This window comes from Rhincodon typus, chromosome 32 (assembly GCF_021869965.1).
Source record: "Rhincodon typus isolate 14 chromosome 32, sRhiTyp1.1, whole genome shotgun sequence".
In the NCBI taxonomy this organism is placed as follows: Eukaryota; Metazoa; Chordata; class Chondrichthyes; order Orectolobiformes; family Rhincodontidae; genus Rhincodon; species Rhincodon typus.
In genome coordinates this window covers 3,571,900-3,584,084 of record NC_063363.1, presented here as the reverse complement: position 1 = coordinate 3,584,084, position 12,185 = coordinate 3,571,900, and the positions used below count along the sequence as shown (strand labels likewise).

At 43.3% G+C, this 12,185-nt stretch overlaps 1 long non-coding RNA gene across 1 annotated transcript in view; it reads right to left on the bottom strand.

The window, feature by feature from the left end:
* LOC125486753 overlaps window positions 1–11,905 on the bottom strand; it is a 209,090-nt gene extending 197,185 nt beyond the window's left edge. Inside the window, exons 1-2 of the long non-coding RNA XR_007265382.1 lie at window positions 11,620–11,905; window positions 3,913–4,010 (exon numbers count right to left, since the gene is read on the bottom strand). This is a non-coding gene — a long non-coding RNA (uncharacterized LOC125486753). The remainder of the gene's footprint in view (window positions 1–3,912; window positions 4,011–11,619) is intronic.
* Between the last annotated feature and the right edge of the window lie 280 nt (window positions 11,906–12,185).

Genomic DNA, 12,185 nt, shown 5'->3' with positions numbered 1-12,185 from the left:
ATGAGAGAGAGTGAGAGAGTGTGTATGAGAGAGAGTGAGAGAGTGTGTATGAGAGAGAGAGGCTGAGGGAGAGAGAGAGAGCGAGCGAGTGAGACAGAGGGAGAGAGAGTGAATGTGTGAGAGTGAGAGACAGCGGATGAGGGAGAGACTGTAAGACAGCAAGTGTGTGTGAGAGCGAGTGTGAGACAGACAATATGTACGCGTGTTTGTGTGAAAGAGTGAGTGCATGTGTGTGAATGAGTGTTAGAGTGTGTGAATGTGAATAAGTGCGTGAAAATGAGTGTTATGACCGTGTGTGAGAGCATGTGAATGAATGAGTATATGAGTGTGTGTATGAATCTGACTGTGTGTGTGAGAATGAGCGTTGTGCGTATACATGAATGATTGAGAGTATGAGAGTGATGAATGAGGGTTAGGCGGAATGCGGGTGTGTGTGTGTGTTTGTGTGTGTTTGTAAGAGTGTATCTGTGCGTGTCTGGTAAAAAGTGAGAGTCTACAAGTGTGTGTTTAAATGAGAGAGAGACCGGGAGCCCAGATCAGAAACTACTCAGCACTCATGCAGAAGTTTCTGCAAGTACTGAAGCTGCACAAGGTTTCAACACGGACCCTATTCACAAAAATACATCATATTTCATGAACTGTCTTACAGATTCCTGCAGATTGGTGTGACATCGCATAAACAGAATGGAACATACACACAGAAACAAGTGACGCTCTCGACTTTAAGAATTGACCGTTTCCTTTTGCCTCTAGTAAAGAAAGTGTCCGTGTAATACTAAGCAGAATGGCCCTTTCCCGGCCAGTGTACTGACCTATTGGAGTCCTCGGTTCCACAGGTTGCTGTGCTCTAACTTTCTCTCTTCCCAATCAAAAAAAGTGTTTTTTTGTTGGTGTTTACATCTGGATTGCTGCAAACAATGTGCATCCTCGGTTAAAGTTTAGTCAGCAAAGTGTACAGTCTGCTCAGAGGGGGTACTGTCAGTCAAGTTTCTCTCCCTGTCTCAGTAAAACCCACTCTCTATAATCTTCCGGCGGCTTCAGGCGTCTAGCGTTTGACTGGCAGATGGGAGAGCGAATGGAGCATGCTTCGGTCTACAAACTGCGTTCCAGCACTTTTCAGCGAACATTACTTCCTCCCAATAGTAGTTCCTTCTGCCAGTCCACACCCCCCTGAAGCCTGGAATGTGCAAAGTCCAGACAACACACCAGCCAGTCTCCACCCACTTCACCTCCCCCTTCGGAAGATCAATAAACCTGCAACCACAGCTTGTGACCTGTGGGTCAGGTTGCCAAATAGGAGAGGCAGACTGGATTTTCAACCCAGAGTCCCTAACCTCTTCTCACACAGCTCCACTCTAGTGCCAGAATCACTGAGATTCAGTACTCCAGTTCCCACACAGTCAGACTGGTGACAGAAATGTCCCAAAAAAACTTTGAATTAATTATTGGTGTTAGATGTTAAATACTCCTTAATCAGAGAGGTCTCCCCCACACCCTGTACATTTAAACAGACAAGAGTGACATGCTGCACATGTGTGTGTCCAACAGCCAGGTTAGACTGTGTTGCAGCTGGGATAATGCAAAGGCTGGGCTCAGTGATTGTGAATGCCACAAAAATGCTGCTTGCTTCATGAATCTACATGTCAGTTGTTGGACAGCTGGTTTGCCATGCAGAGTAACACCCACACTGAGGGTTCAATTCCCACCCCAGCTCAGGTTACTGTGAAGGGCATTCCTTTTCAACCTCTCCCCTGGCCTGAGGTGTAGCGACTCTCAGGTTAAACCACCAACTAGTCATCCCTCTCTACTGAGACAGTAACCCAATGGTCCAATAAGACTATGGCAACTTTACCTTTATTACCTGGCATTAGAATAGTCAGGTGATGGCTTTTGACCAGCATGGACATGATGGGCCAAAGGGCTTTTGTCTGTACTATACATCTCTATGAATCTATGACCAAAAACTTGCAAAGGGTGATACTACTGAAGCATATTCCACCCCGTGGCACACAGCGTACATGCATAGGTTGAATGTTTAGAGATGGGTTAATTTAATCACACTTGTTCTGAAGAAAACTAGACTGAACTATTAACTTTGTTTCTTTTTCCACAAATGCTGCTGAGTTTTTCCAGCAATTTCTGTTTTTATTTTCATTTAACCTATAATCATCATGCTTTAATGAATATTTTCCTGCAACCTAATTTTATCAAATTGCATAGTTTATACTCTCAAATAAAAGCAAAGTGCTGAGGATGCTGGAAATCTGGAACAAACATGGAGGAAGCTGGAGAAACTCAACAGGTTCTGCGGAAGAGTCAAGTTGGACTTAAAGCATTAACTCTGTATCTCTACAGACTCTGCCAGTCCTGCTGAGTTTCTCCAGCATTTTGCGCTGGTTGCATGATTTTAACCAACTGTGGGCCGGATGAATTAAATGTTGAAAAATTTTCAAGCAAAACTGGTCTTATTGAAAACAGCAGACTCCACACAGCAGACCCTGCGTACACTACAGGGAACAGCATATCTCAGGAGATTTCTTCCCATTAAATGATGTGAAGTATGCCCTGAAATAAATGAAAAAATTGAGCTACAGAACGAGATTTTGGGGAAGGAATGCGATAATTCCCATGAATTGTAAAGGTGCACACATGGACATGTCTAGCCACACAAGAACCAAACTCCCAGTGAATGGCCAAAAGGCTTTGATGTCTTGTGGATAATTCATGAGAGCTGAAGGCTAAGTGAGTAAATTCTGACATAAAATCTGGAGTGGAGCCCTAAGGTGAACCAGTGTTTAAATATCTTTCCAGCAACTCCTGAAACCATGCCAGTGCCAAACATTGGGCTTTGTATTCCTTTAGACCTAACCTAGGCTGAAAGGGGAATCTTGACGTATGGGCAGATCATGTTCTTCACAGCTTTTGCCCAGCTTTGCAATCTGGACAGGATACTGCAGTGTGGCTGCACAGTGTTAGCACAACATTGGGAGGATGGTTTTAAGTGTGGCATGGTGGCTCAGTGGTTAGCACTGTTGCCTCACAATACCAGGGAGCCGGGTTTGATTCCAGCTTTGGGTGGCTGTATGTGTGGAGTTTGCACATTCTCCCTGTATCTGTATGGGCTTCCTGCCAGAGTCCAAAGAGGTACAGGTTAGGTCGATTGGCTGTGCTCAATTGCCCTGCAGTGTCTAGGGATGTGCAGACAAGCTGGATTAGCCATGGGAAGTATGGGGTTACAGGGATAGGATGGGGGGCTGGGGCTGGACCTGGGTGGGATGCTCTTTGGCAGGTCGGTACAGACCTGAATGGCCTTTTCTCACACTGTACGGATTCTATGATTCTAAGTGATAAGCCCAACTCGTCTGATGAAGAGAATGGATGCTACCGTCTGGCTGTCTGGTTAGGACGGACCATCGTGTCCCATTGGTTAGCCACAGCTCACCTCAAGCCAGGCAGCCCTACCCGACCCCCCCACCCTCCCCAAGATGCCACATTGCATCTGCATGAATGGGCATCCTTCAAGTGTCTGCTCAATAGGTGAATGGAATCCATCACCCCAGGCAAACAAACAAGAAAAATGCCAACTCTTCGATTGGTGGGCTGAAACGTCACAACCATAGGCACAGGACAGTTCAAATGGATAGAAAACACGGCTGAAGGGAAATGGAGACCAGCAAATTGCAAACCATTGCAGCCCAGGATCTCACCCTCCAAAAACAAAAGGGCAGAAACAACCAGGTCAGAGTGAGTTTCTGAACTGCACCAGACAATGTCTGACATGCATTGACCAATGCAAGCAATCATCCTATGAGACAAAAGATGTTCAGCCATGAGCTCAGCAATAAACCCAGAAAAACGTCAGACTGCAGTTACTATCAAATTGCATCTTTCAAACCCTCACACATTTCTTACCTTCAGCATGCATTCCCGTTCTGTTGCTTTTGATGGCTCCAAACCCAGTTTCCAGCCTTGTTGGATTTGGCCTGTTGCTTAGCAACGGGTCCAGTTCCCTGTAACATATATAATCATTACATTCTTTAGCTAAATAAAAGTAAAAATGAACAGCAATACAAATTGGTAAACATTGCACTGGTGTGAAGAGGAATAAACAGATTCATCATTGCAGCTTTTAATGACTGTCCATAGAGACATCTTTTCAAACCGTCCAGGATAGCATGGAATCTCCAGGAACTGAAGAATCAATATGATACAACAAGCAAACACCCAGGAATAAAAGTCATACAGAGGCATAAAAACAATTGTGTGCTTCTTCTTTAAGTTTTACCTTGAATACTTCATTTGTTTGTTGCTAGAGTCTTGGAGAAGCAGGGGTGGGGTGGGAGGCGGGTGGAGGGAGGCAGTTTGGAAGGAGGGGGTGGCAAAAGGCAGCTGCTCTGTGATGAAACCTCTACGAATCCATATAACCAGAGTTGGCAACCTGAGCCCATAAGAGCATAAAACATGCCAGCAGAAGTAGGCCATTCAGTCCATCGAGACTGCCTGGTCATTCAATGAGATCATATCTGATCTGATAATCCTCATCTCCACTTTCCTGCCTTTTCCCCATAAACCTCTAATGATTAAAAATCTATGTCAGCTTTAAATATCCTAATGACCCAGCCTTGACAGCTCTCTGTGGAAAAGAATTCCAGAGTTTCACTCTCCTCCATCAGGAAGAAATTCCTCCTTGTTACTGTCTTAACTATGTGATCCTTTACTCTGAAATTATGCCTTTTGGTTCTAAGAATCTCCACAAGGGGAGACAGTCTCTCAGCATCTACCTTGTCAAGCTTCTGAGAATCTTATATGTTGGTATAAGGTTACGTCTCACTCTTCTAAACTGCAATGAGCACAGGCCCAACCTATTCAATCTCTCCTCATAGAACAGTCCCTCCATATCTGGTATCAGCCTAGTGAACCTTCTTTGGACTGCCTCCAATGCCAGTATATACCTCCTTAGATAACAGGACCAAAACTGTTCACAGTATTCCATAAAAGAGATTTCTTTATTTCAGACAAAGAAATAACCACTTTATAAACACACTACAATCTATGCACAGATTTTCATGTTCCTCCCAACATACCTGTTTTCAGATTTTCACACACTGGGATTAAAACAGCAAAAGTCTTGCAGGTAACACAACTTTGAGGCATCACACCTCCATTGAACTGTATTCTTGGCTAAGATTCCCAATGAACTTTACTGCAGTCACTGTCAGAAAGCGATCAGAGAAAAAATTATTTCCCCTCTGACACGATTCATGTCATTAGGAGCTCTCATCCAGCTTCTGGAAATAGGTAACAGTCCAGTAGCCAAAAGGTGGAAACATTTCTTCACTTGTACATCAGGCAAGTGGAGATAACAAGCAGAATCAGTTGGGAAGCACTCCATGAGAAACAGAAACCAATTAAACTGTTGGATATAGCAGTTCGTAATGAAATGTTCATGAATACTTAGTTAACAGGTTAGTTAGGGGCTAATTCCCTGAAAAGCTCTGCTCCAAGTGAAGTCTGAAAGGTTATGAGGTGTGGCTAATTGCACCTGAATGGCAATGCACCAAACAGCATTCGGATTTCCTGCAACCACTATTCTCAGGTCCAGGTGTAAACTGATTTAATATACAGAGCACCCTAGGGGTGGAAAATTACAGATCAGTGAAAATTAAAAGGCAAGGGAACAATTAAAAGGGACGGCAATTTATCACACAAGCCTTATTTTCGTTAGGGAACACACCTGTAAAGTGCAATTTAGACCTTTTACCAATAAAAATGTTATATTAACTCAAGCTCTTATTTGTATAAAAGGATAGTGCAGTACATTCATAGAATGTAAGAGCAAATTACTGCAGATGCTGGAATCTGTACTGATGAACCACTGTGTAGACTGGAAACATTAGCTTGCTCTCTCCCCACAGATGCTGCCTGACCTGCAGTGATTTCCAGCATTTTTTGTTTTCAGTACATCCACAGAATGATTCATAGCACAGAAGTTGGCCAGTTGGGCTACTGAATTTGTGCCAGCTCTTTGAGAAATTAATCATGCTCCATTGCTTTATCAACACGACCCTGTAAATATTTTCCTTTCAAGTATTTATCTATTTTCCTTTTTGAAAATTGCTATTGAAAATGTTTCGTCTCCCTTACAAAGCAGAACATTCTGGATCACAACCCACTGTTATAAAATAATTCTTCCTGTCATGTATTTTCTTTAGTCAATGATTTTAAACTGGTATCTTCTAATTACTGACCCTGTCAGAACAAGGAACAATTTCTCCTTGTTTACTCTGTCAAATATCTTCAGGATTCTAAACACTTCCAGTAAATATTCTTTCAACCTCCACAGAGAACAATCATAGTTTCTCCATATAAACACCACCACAAATCACTCATAACATTTTAGTAAAACTCCTCTGCACCTTCTCCAAGATCTCGATATTCTCCCTAAATTCGAGCTGGCTCTACCTAATGTTAATTGCAGTGATGTTTATTGTCACCTGCCTGTTTATTGTTCTATCTCTCTGTTAACAAAGGCACCAGATGGGGGAACACTGCGTATGGTAAAAAGGACACTCAAGGCAACAATGGATACACAGAAGGTCAGACGGTGATTACAAGGATTTTCAAATTGAACTTGAACATGGGCACACAACATAAAGAAACTAACTTGCATTTCAGTAGCAATTTTCATGAGCTCAGAATGTCCCAAGTGCTTTCTAGTCAATGAGGTACTTTTGCATTGCAGACACCGTCGTAATGTATGCAATGTGCACACAGCAAGATCCCAGAGCAAGTTTCCAGGAACACTATGCTGGGAGCCTTCAAATGGCATCCTAGCTCATTAGCAACCTTTCCAAGTCTGAAGGTGTCAAGCTGAAAAAGTAATCCATTAAAATGACAGGAACAAAAAGCATAGTGTACAGGCTTGAGGCCAAAGATCACTGGATCCAACCCTGGAACGGCCAAATTTTCAGATGATAGGGGAAACAGGTATCCATTCGGCTGCTTCTCTGCTGACCTGGAAACTGGGAAGACAGAGGCATTGGCACCTGAGAAACAGAAGGCAGTCAGTGGGCATTGAAAGTACGAATACGTGGTTAGATTTTTGGCAGTCTCATGTCAATCATGGTTTGCTGAGATTTGTGACCTTCTGAAGAACTGATCAGATTAAAAGGATAATTAAGTAATTGTGCTTACTGCCATGGTCTTGTTTAGAGTTGAAGCCAAAGGAAGAGATGGTCAGACCTAGGGTGGACAGAGACTTCAGCAATCTTGAATTCTTTTGCCAACCCTTCAAAGGTCTCACACTTAAACTGGGCTCAGTTACATAGGAGGTATCTTCCAGAATATCTTTCACGACCCTGTCTACTTGTGACTCCACTTTCAAGGAACTATGAACCTGCACCCCAAAATCTCTTTGGACAGCAGCACACCCCAGGACCTTACAATTAACTATATAAGTCCTGCGCTGATTTGCCTAGCCAAAATGGAGTATCTCACATTTATTTAAATTAAATGCTATTTGCCACTCCTCAGCCCATTTGCTCATCTGATCAAGGTCCCATTGTATTCTGAGGTAACCTCTTTCGCTGTGCACTACACCTCCAAATTGTCATCTGCAAACTCACTAACCATACCTCCTATATTCACATCCAAATCATTGATATAAATGAGAAAAAGCCAAATGCTAGCAAATGGGATTACATCAGTCTAGGATATCTGGTCGGCATGGATGAGTTGGACCGAAGGGCCTGTTTCTGTGCTGTACATCTCTATGACTCTAATGACTTATGGAATTTTTTGTTGCCTGTCCCAGTGATGAAGATAACTCAGGAACGGGCAAGTTGCTGGAATGGAGCAAGGGGCAATTGGGGATGAGGATCTGGCCATCGTGAGTGTGCGGCAGTTTTGATGGACCAGCTGATCTTTTGTCAATTTACTATGTTTGCAGATTCCCAATAACTAGACAGGAGAATTCCCAACGGGAAGCTCATTAATGGCAGCAATGGTGCCTTGGACAAAATTTATACAAAAAGCATATGGCACAAAGTTTATTGAACAGCTGGGAGAAAAAAAGAATCCCCAAATGAAATACTCAGAAAATAGCTTTAAACCGCAAATGGAAATGTCTTTTTTCCTCCTTTATTTGTATGGACCTATGCTCTACAGCCCCAACAGTTCTGGAGAATTTGTCAAGAGATAAGTCAATTTCCATTCAGCATAAATTATCACAAATTTACAGTGAGAGTGGGAAGAAAAAGCACAGAGGTTTCAGAACACATGCTCCATGTCACTTCCATGGGATCCATCTAAACTCCCAACCAGAGTTTATGCTTCTGGTCTGTCAGTGGATAAACAACAGCTCAAATGGAACAAGGATGCCGGTGGATTTATTCCATCTCTACCTTGTTTCACCGAGGTCATTTACACATCCATACTATCTCTTGTTGAAATGAACTAACAGCACAAACTGGGGTCAAACCCAGCCCACTTGTTTGCTTCACTCCCCCTTCCCGTTACTCCACCATTAATGGCTCACTTACAGTTACATTCCCTCTCTAATCCCCTTTGATTTTTCACTTCCTTCTTCACCTTAAAAATCATTTTTCTCATCAAGCCTTTGATTGCTCCCTTCCGCTGGATTCCCTTTCAGCCCTCCATACACTTTTCTAATTACATCTTTGTGAAATATTTTTGTACTTTCTTGTCTTTATCAAGGGTGCCAAATAAATCCCAGTTGTTGTTGTTCTTTACTATAGCACCATGATTGAGTAACTGCCTTGCAGTTCCCTTCAGCAACACCTGCATTTCCTTTAAGTAGCAACCAATTTCATCCGCTTGCCAAATGCAGGCAAGTAGGACTAGTTAAGTTGGGAACATGGGAACATGGGATGGTACGGTGGCTCAGTGGTTAGCACTGCTGCCTCACAGCACCAGGGACTGGGGTTCAATTCCAGCCTTGGCTGACTGTCTGTGTGGAGTTTCCATGTTCTCCCTGTGTCTGTGTGGGTTTCCTCCAGGTGCTCCGGTTTCCTCCCACAATCCAAAGATAAGCAGGTGAGGTGAGGTGGGTTGGCAGGCAATGCTAAATTGCCCATAATGTCCAAGGATGTGTAGACTCTGAATTAGCTATGGGAAATGCAGGGTCACAGGGATATGGTTTTGTGGGGGTGGGTTTAAGATGGAATGCTCTTTGGAGGGTTGGTGCGCACGTGATGGGCTGAATGGCATGCTTCTGTACAGTAGGGATTCTATGGTCAACGTAGACAAGTTGGACCAAAGGGTCCGTTTCCTTGCTGTATGACTCTATGTACTTCCCCAGCCTGGGGGCCAAAGAGGCTCAGAGAAGAAATTGTTACGGGGAACATGGATGGAAAGGAGGCAGTCATGGATGGCTAGAAAGTTTGGTAATAGCAGGCACAAGACACAGGTTGTTGCAGTTGTGTTTGGGGAGATGAACGGGGTGGGGGCTCCAGATGGGTCAGAAGAACTGATATTACAACCGGTTAGATAGATCGAAGGGGGATGGGGAGGCAACACTATGCTGTATCTGAAGAGGGCTATAAGGGTTTTTAAATCAAGGCTGACATGAAACTTGAACACCAAGTGTCTGTTGGCAGCAATTTATTGGCTTTCCGTAAAATGGCATGCACACAATTGCAGACATCAGGACTGACAATAACATAAGCAAAGAAAGCTCCCCTACAACAATAGTATATTAGCAGCTTCAGCTGAATGCACAAAATCACAGCCTGCTTTACAGGCTGTTCAAAGAGCTGGGGGTGAGAGTGGATGTATACGTGGTCTTTGCATGCACCTACATTGGTGTGCATGCGTGTGTTTGTGCACAAATGCATCTCCTGGGTAAAGACATTCAGCAGACCAATGGCTTTTGTCTGTTTTAGTGTTTGATCACTTCATTGTGGTTGAAGGTATGTCTGAAATTTAAATCCCTTCGGAATTCTGGGCCCATCTGAAATTCTCACAAAGCCCGTTCACCCACCACCCACAATGTTCACTGACCTTCACTGGCTCCTATTCTACCAAAACCTCAAATCGTAAAGTTTTGTTGAGTTCAAGGTCCTGGGCAAGCATTCAGTGTGTAATCTAAGGAAGGCAGGTTTATACTCTGGCTGAAAGTACCCCTGGAATTTTCATCATGAGCTCTTCGAACGATCCTCTACAACCAAATATGTTACTTTTCCTTACCAATATTTCTGTAATTAGTAAACAAATGATTAAGAAAAGTTACAAAAACAATTTTTTCTGATGCCTTTACACTTTTTCTCACGAGTTTTGGCCCATGGCCTTATCCCAGATCTTCAATGCTAATTCTTGAAGACTGTAGGACAATCCTGGAGGATTGTAAAGTCTCAGAAAGAAAAGGCCAGGGTTATTTTTTCCCCCTAAATTATTAAATGTGAGGTTCTATAGGCTGCAATAGCTGGGGTCAAAGGCCAATGCATCACCAGGCTGCTGCACATGGGTTGGAGGCAGTCAAAAGGCAGCAACACCTTAAAATTATTCTCAACAGCCGCACAGCTGTCATTTTAGAGAAAACAGCCATTTAAATTTGCAGAGTGTGAAACAAAGTCAGTTTAATTAGACATTGATATGATACGTTACTTTTTTGAACCAACTGAGTTAGAATTGCCAACGCTAAACATGAGGTATTGAAACACCTCTCTCCAAACTGTGTTTTGTGAAGGTTCACCGTGACCCTTCCTGTTCCGTAGTGAGAGAGAAATTACGCTCAACGTCAAGAATCCCGAATGATGTAGCACTACGGCACAGTTCATTAGCATCATTATCACCAACTTTCCCTTCTCCAACACCCCACCCCCTACTAAAGCACTGACTGAAGCTGGTACATTGCAGCAGGATCACTCTGCAAAATGGCTACTCTTCTGTCAGTATCCAGGCAGCAATCACATAAAAAGCTATTCCATTGCATTGGACATCGCAGATGGCCACAATGTTGTCTTCATCAGTTGTATACACACACAGCTCACTGGGTGGCTTTCAGGGAAACCTGGTTGAATTTTGCCACACTGTATTTTCAGGCAGCTCAGGCTCATTACCATGCCGCTCACAGCTCTCCCAACTGAAGCTTCCAATTTGGATCTTTCCTGATCGGTGCAACTCCCCGCCAGACTGGGCGGTGCCCTTACCCACTGAGCTATGGGAGAGCTTATTTGTTATTTTAATGTCCTCCCCAGTTACTCGGAATTTTTTGTTGATCCCAATATTGGTGCCTGTAGCCATGAGAGGCCTTTAACAATGACCCTTACAGTTTCCATTCATTCAGTGAAAGCCATCACGAGGCTAATCAGTTGATTCTCAATAATATAACCAGAAGACAATGGGTCTCAAATTACACACAGACGGGAACACAAACTGGGCAGCGTTTTAATCTGCTCCAAAATTTTAAATTAACTTCAATGGAACTAAGTCTCAGACAGACTAACTGTAGCTAGTCCACTTGGATTGCAATCCACACTCCAAGACGATCCCAAGTGATTCGCAACCAATTTAAAATGAGAAAGATTTAAACAAACAGGAATTATTACTGCTCAGTCATACAGTCACAGGCAATCTTTTGCGTTCATATTGCCCTTTCACCTCTGGGGTCCTAAGGTTTGTATCCAGTCTAGGTTAATGGATGAAGCACCGTTGTCTGGGTACATCTCAAAACCTCACGCGGTCTCCGGCTTCAGTGCATTATCCCTCACAGACCAGGCAATGACACTTGTGTTCCTGTTTTATGGGGCGTGTACTAAATTAAGTGTATCTGGAAAGAGCTGTTTGCAGGAACGATCCCCCCCAATTCTTGAATGAATCCACAATATCAGAGCTCCAGGATCTGTCACCTTGACCAACTTGAGATAGGTAGAAATAAAGAGGAAGGGGGATTTAAACTTTTGTATATGGTCTGCTCAGAGTCCACTATCCACATCAACGCAGCCCACAAAGTCAAAAACATGCAGAGCCCGAATAAATGGGACAAGCTTTTCAAGCATGTTTTCAGAATCGCCTCCATTTAACTCTAATTGACATTGGGTGAGTATTACTTTAGAGATTATAAGGGCAATTGGAAACTAAATTGGCAGTCTGATAGAATCAAGTTGTCCTTCTCCAAGGTTCAGTCCAGTCAAGTCAATGCTACAGTAAGGGTTGCATTGTGCAGT